Raw genomic sequence first — 7481 nt, 5'->3', positions numbered from 1 at the left:
TCTGGTCGGTGCAGGCACCTCAGGAACATTTTCTTGAGCTGCGCCACTTACCGGTTCAAGAGGTAATACTTCATCAAGTTCTACTTTCCTCCCACTTATTTCTTTCGAGAGAAACTCTTTTTCTAGAAAGGACCCATTCTTGGCAACAAAGATCTTGCCTTCGGATCTGAGGTAGAAGGTATACCCAACTGTTTCTTTAGGGTATCCTATGAAGACGCATTTTTCCGACTTGGGTTCGAGCTTTTCAGGTTGAAGTTTCGTGACATAAGCATCGCATCCCCAAACTTTTAGAAACGACATCTTAGGTTTCTTCCCAAACCATAATTCATACGGTGTTGTCTCAACGGATTTTGATGGAGCCCTATTTAAAGTGAATGCAGCAGTCTCTAAAGCATAGCCCCAAAATGACAGCGGTAAATCGGTAAGAGACATCATAGATCGCACCATATCCAATAGAGTGCGATTACGACGTTCGGACACACCATTACGCTGAGGTGTTCCAGGCGGCGTGAGTTGTGAAACTATTCCACATTTTCTTAAGTGTGTGCCAAATTCGTGACTCAAGTATTCTCCCCCACGATCTGATATCAAGAACTTGATTTTCCTATCACGTTGATTCTCAACCTCACTCTGAAATTCCTTGAACTTTTCAAAGGTCTCAGACTTGTGTTTCATTAAGTAGACATACCCATATCTACTCAAGTCATCAGTGAGGGTGAGAACATAATGATAGCCACCGCGAGCCTCAACACTCATTGGACCGCACACATCAGTATGTATGATTTCCAATAAGTTGGTTGCTTGCTCCATTGTTCCTGAGAACGGAGTCTTGGTCATTTTACCCACGAGGCATGGTTCGCACGTGTCAAATGACTCGTAATCAAGAGACTCTAAAAGTCCATCTGCATGGAGCTTCTTCATGCGTTTGACACCTATGTGACCAAGGCGGCAGTGCCACAAGTATGTGGGACTATCATTATCAACCTTACATCTTTTGGTATTCACACTATGAATATGTGTAGCAATACACTCAAGATTCATTAAGAATAACCCATTCACCATCGGAGCATGACCATAAAACATATCTCTCATATAAATAGAACAACCATTATTCTCGGATTTAAATGAGTAGCCATCTCGAATTAAACGAGATCCTGATACAATGTTCATGCTCAAAGCTGTCACTAAATAACAATTATTGAGGTTTAAAACTAATCCCATAGGTAAATGTAGAGGTAGCGTGCCGACGGCGATCACATCGACCTTGGAACCATTCCCAACGCGCATCGTCACCTCGTCCTTCGCCAGTCTCTGCTTATTCCGCAGCTCCTGCTTTGAGTTACAAATGTGAGCAACCGCACCGGTATCAAATACCCAGGAGCTACTACGATTACTAGTAAGGTACACATCAATTACATGTATATCACATATACCTTTCGTGTTGCTGGCCTTCTTGTCCGCTAAGTATTTGGGGCAGTTCCGCTTCCAGTGACCACTTCCCTTGCAATAAAAACACTCAGTCTCGGTCTTGGGTCCATTCTTTGGCTTCTTCCCGGCAGCTTGCTTACCGGGCGCGGCAACTCCCTTGCCGTGTTTCTTGAAGTTCTTCTTACCCTTGCCTTTCTTGAACTTAGTGGTTTTATTCACCATCAACACTTGATGTTCCTTTTTGACTTCTACCTCTGCTGATTTCAGCATTGAATATACCTCAGGAATGGTCTTTTCCATCCCCTGCATATTGAAGTTAATCACAAAGCTCTTGTAGCTCGGTGGAAGCGACTGAAGGATTCTGTCAATGACCACGTCATCCGGGAGATTAACTCCCAGCTGAGTCAAGCGGTTATGCAACCCAGACATTTTGAGTATGTGCTCACTGACAGAACTATTTTCCTCCATCTTACAGCTGAAGAACTTGTCGGAGACTTCACATCTCTCGACCCGGGCATGAGCTTGAAAAACTATTTTCAGCTCTTCGAACATCTCATATGCTCCGTGTCTCTCAAAACGCTTTTGGAGCCCCGGTTCTAAGCTGTAAAGCATGCCGCACTGAACGAGGGAGTAATCATCAGCACGTGACTGCCCAGCGTTCATAACGTCTTGGTTCTGTGGGACGGGTGCGTCACCTAGCGGTGCTTCTAGGACATAATCTTTCTTGGTAGCTATGAGGATGATCGTCAGGTTCCGGACCCAGTCCGTATAGTTGCTGCCATCGTCTTTCAGCTTGGTTTTCTCTAGGAACGCGTTGAAGTTGAGGACAACGTGGGCCATTTGATCTACAAGACATATTGTAAAGATTTTAGACTAAGTGCATGATAATTAAGTTCATCTAATCAAATTATTAAATGAACTCCCACTCAGATAGACATCCCTCCAGTCATCTAAGTATAACATGATCCGAGTTAACTAGGCCGTGTCCAATCATCACGTGAGACAGACTAGTCAACATTGGTGAACATCTTCATGTTGACCATATCTTCTATACAACTCATGCTCGACCTTTCGGTCTTCTGTGTTCCGAGGCCATGTCTGTACATGCTAGGCTCGTCAAGTCAACCTAAGTGTATTGCGTGTGTAAATCTGGGTTACACCCGTTGTATTCGAACGTTAGAATCTATCACACCCGATCATCACGTGGTGCTTCGAAACAACGAACCTTCGCAACGGTGCACAGTTAGGGGGAACACTTTCTTGAAATTATTTCGAATAGTGAGATGATACGGCCAATATCATTTGATCCTTTTGATCTCCATCTTCGGGGCTCCATGATCATCGTTGTCACCGGCAGGACACCATGATCTCCATCATCATGATCTCCATCATCGTGTCTTCTTGAAGTTGTCTCGTCACTATTACTTCTACTACTATGACTAACGCTTTAGCGATAAAGTAAAGTAATTACATGACATTTATGTTGACACGCAGGTCATAAATAAATAAAGACAACTCCTATGGCTCCTGCCGGTTGTCATACTCATCGACATGCAAGTCGTGATTCCTATTACAAGAACATGATCATCTCATACATCACATATATCATTTATCACATCCTTTGGCCATATCACATCACAAAACACTTGCTGCAAAAACAAGTTAGACGTCCTCTAATTGTTGTTGCAAGTTTTTCCGTGGCTGCTATAGGATTCTAGCAAGAACGTTTCTTACCTACGCCAAAACCACAACGTGAATTGCCAATTTCTATTTACCCTTCATAAGGACCCTGTTCATCGAATCCGATCCGATTAAAGTGGGAGAGACAGACACCCGCCAGCCACCTTATGCAACTAGTGCATGTCAGTCGGTGGAACCGGTCTCACGTAAGCGTACATGTAAGGTTGGTCCGGGCCGCTTCATCCCACAATGCCGCCGAATCAAGATAAGACTAGTGACGGCAAGATAATTGACAATATCGACGCCCACAACTGCTTTGTGTTCTACTCGTGCATAGTAACTATGCATAGACCTAGCTCATGATGCCACTGTTGGGGAACATAGCAGAATTTTAAAAAAAATTCTACGCATCACCAAGATCTATCTATGGAGTCATCTAGCAACGAGGGAGAGAAGAGTGCATCTACATACCCTTGTAGATCACGAGTGGAAGCGTTCAAGAGAATGGGGTTGATGGAGTCGTACTCATCGTGATCCAAATCACCGAAGATCCTAGCGCCGAACGGACGGCACCTCCGCGTTCAACACACGTACGGAGCGAGGACGTCTCCCGCGCCTTGATCCAGCAAGGTGGAGGGAGAGGTTGAGGAAGAGAGCTCCAACAGCAGCACAACGGCGTGGTGGTGCTGAAGCTGCAGTACTCCGGCAGGGCTTCGCCAAGCTCTTACGGAGGAGGAGAGGTGTTGGGGAGGGGAGGGGCTGCGCCTTGGATGTTGTGTATGCAGCCCTCCCCTTGCCCCTCTATTTATAGGGGAAGGAGGAAGGGGGCCGGCCCCCTCTAGATGAGATCTAGAGGGGGGGCGGCGGCCAAGGGGAGGGGGCTTGCCCCCCAAGCAAGGGGGCGCCCCCTTTAGGGTTCCCCCCAGCCCTAGGCGCATGGGCCCAAGGGGGGATGCGGCCAGCCCATGTAGGGCTGGTTCCCCTTTCCTCTACAGCCCATTAGGCCCTCCGAGAGAGGTGGCCCCTCCCAGTGGACCCTCGGAACCCCGGTACAATACCGATATGCCCCCGAACCTTTCCGGTGACCGTATCACAACTTCCTACATATAAATCTTCACCTCCGGACCATTCCTGAACTCCTCGTGACGTTCGAGATCTCATCCGGGACTCTGAACAACATTCGGTAATCACATACAAGTCTTCCTAACAACCCTAGCGTCACCGAACCTTAAGTGTGTAGACCCTACGGGTTCGGGAGACATGCAGACATGACCGAGACGACTCTCCGGTCAATAACCAATAGCGGGATCTGGATACACATGTTGGCTCCCACATGCTCCACGATGATCTCATCGAATGAACCACGATGTCGATGATTCAATCAATCCGTATACAATTCCCTTTGTTAATCGGTATGTTACTTGCCCGAGACTCGATCGTTGGTATCCCAATACCTTGTTCAGTCTCGTTACCGGCAAGTCACTTTACTCATACCGTAATGCATGATCCCGTGATCAACCACTTGATCACATTGAGCTCATTATGATGATGCATTACCGAGTGGGCCCAGAGATACCTCTCCGTCATACGGAGTGACAAATCCCAGTCTCGATTCGTGCCAACCCAACAAACACTTTCGGAGATACCTGTAATGTACCTTTATAGTCACCCAGTTACGTTGTGACGTTTGGCACACCCAAGGCACTCCTATGGTATCCGGGAGTTGCACAATCTCACGGTCTAAGGAAATGATACTTGACATTCAGAAAAGCTACAGCAAACGAACTACACGATCTTTGAGCTAAGCTTAGGATTGGGTCTTGTCCATCACATCATTCTCCTAATGATGTGATCCCATTATCAATGACATCCAATGTCCATAGTCAGGAAACCATGACTATCTTTTGATCAACGAGCTAGTCAACTAGAGGCTCACTAGGGACGTGTTGTGGTCTATGTATTCACACATGTATTACGATTTCCGGATAACACAATTATAGCATGAACAATAGACAATTATCATGAACAAAGAAATATAATAATAACCATTTTATTATTGCCTCTAGGGCATATTTCCAACAGTTATGTATTTTACGTCATCTATTGCAGATGCTATTAGAATTCCACTCAGGTTAACGTTGTCTCTCTTGTCCTGCTTCAGCCTCGGTGTCGTACAACTCACCGGAGCTGCTCCAACGATCAAACCCTCCATCACAGCGGAGTAGTACCTCAGGCTCCATCTCCAGACGCCTAAGATCTTCTTCCCCTCCTCCGACAACCAAGTCAGCCAAAGCATCCTCATCGGCCAACCCAATCACGCTGAGATCGACATGGCTTCGCCGAAGAGGTTATACACTGGTTGCATATCTTTTTTACTCTACATGTTACATATATTGTCCATTGAGCACACAGAGTAACAGGAAATACAATTATTTTATCCTACTATATGACAAGCAGTGAGGTACCAGGCAACTTAGCTATCCATGATGGACTCTCTTGAATGCCATCATCATTTATCTCTGTGCGTTTGAGCTGTGCATTTGTTGATGGCCCTGGGAGTTGAGCTAGTAGGGTAGTGGCCTGGGTCCAAAGTAATAGAAGTAGCACAGAAACATTTTTTTAGTGTAGGATTTTCCTTGCTCAAGCCTGCCTACTAGAATCGCTAGTGCTCGAAAGGAAAAGTGAATGAAAAACATAGGAATTGGAAAGCTTCCTATGGTACTACTTTTCATGAATTTGGTGCAAAGGAATGGAGCAAAGGAAAACAGTAGGATTTGTTCCTTTAGTGTCTCCTTGAAAGAAAAACCGTAGGAATTTTAATTTCCACTTGTCCTCCTTTTCAAATTCCTATTCATGAAGCACAAGACTAAGAGATATTAGCATAATAGCATTATAACAGTACATTTTCTTGTGGTTTGATTTAATCTCACCATGCTTCTTTGCATCCTATGATCTTCCAATTCTTGTGAACCAAACACCCAGATTTGTAGAAATCCTGTGTTTTTAAATTCTCTATTTTGCATGTGCATTCCTACCATATTCCTGTCTATTCCCTATCCCTGCATTGTTAGAATCCTCAAATTCAAACAAGCCTTACACAATTACTTCTTTTACAGATATGTGTCAAATAAAACCTTGTGTGGTTTGTCCTGCTCCTGCGGTGCTGTGTTCCACCCCAGCTCAGCTGCTCCAATGAAGGAAGGGTTCACCACAGCAGGGATCCGCTCTCCAGACTGTCTTTCGCCGCCTCAGATCTTCTTCCCTGCCGCTGGCAGCCACGACAACTGCATTACCATCATCAACTGAGCAGATGAACTTGAGGACTACACGGGTCCGCAAGAGAGGTCGCACTCTTCCGTGTTTGCTTATGTTATGCATCGCTTAATATGATGACATGCTACTTTATCGTCGTTTTCACCTATTAGACTCCGAGTCAGGTCCAAACTTATGCTGAAACTTGAGTTTTAAATGGTTGTGGGGTACATATTGGGGCTACAATCAGTACTATCTGTCTACTATCTGGTTAATCTCGAGTGTCTACTATGAGTTTCTTGTTGGGTGCAAACAAACATTAAAGGAGCCATTATTTGTATTTTTTAACTAAAGCTATTATCTACCTGCTATCATTGGTTTTGGGTCTATCCATAGTTTACTACCATCACTCTGGATTTGTGCATGCACTCCTTACATAATCTCACTATGTTTTATTCCTATGCATGTCAGTTATTGTACACAATGGAACTGAACATGTAGAGCAAAAGAGACAAGCCTTGCGTGACAATAAAATTTCATGCAGACGTGGCTCCATGGTGGGCGCAAAGGTAGCCCCCCTCCACCCATTTCGGATCATAATCAAGAGGAAGATAACTATTTTTGAGGGGGATTCAAAAGCAGAAGACCACTCCTCTTTACCCCATGAGGTCTTCGCTCTAACTTGGCATGCTGATGTTGGTAATATCATGCATATGGTGCCTTGCATTGCTTACTGTATACATCAAAGATGTCATCTACTTAGTTTAGACATGCTTTGTGTCAATGCCATTTTTTTAGTTTCTTTATCGTATATGGAATCATGCAATGCTATCTTGTTTAGCCAGGCATTATATATGTGAATTTTGCAATGCCACCCTGGTTAGCCAGGCATCTTATATGTGAATTATATCATGACATCATTTTCTATTACGTGTTAAATTTGTCAACAATTTTAGTACATTCAATTACTCTTCCTATGCATCAGCCATTCGGGACGGTCATGGAAAAATCTGGAGTGGAAACAAGGTCTTCAGAGCAGACAATGCTATCTGACGAAGTGCATGTCTTGCTGGTTACAGATAGCTCCTCAGAGGAGGATTCAGAGACAGATGACCAGTCCT

This window comes from Triticum dicoccoides, chromosome 6A (assembly GCF_002162155.2).
Source record: "Triticum dicoccoides isolate Atlit2015 ecotype Zavitan chromosome 6A, WEW_v2.0, whole genome shotgun sequence".
In the NCBI taxonomy this organism is placed as follows: domain Eukaryota; kingdom Viridiplantae; phylum Streptophyta; class Magnoliopsida; order Poales; family Poaceae; genus Triticum; species Triticum dicoccoides.
Note: the sequence above shows the minus strand (reverse complement) of the source record.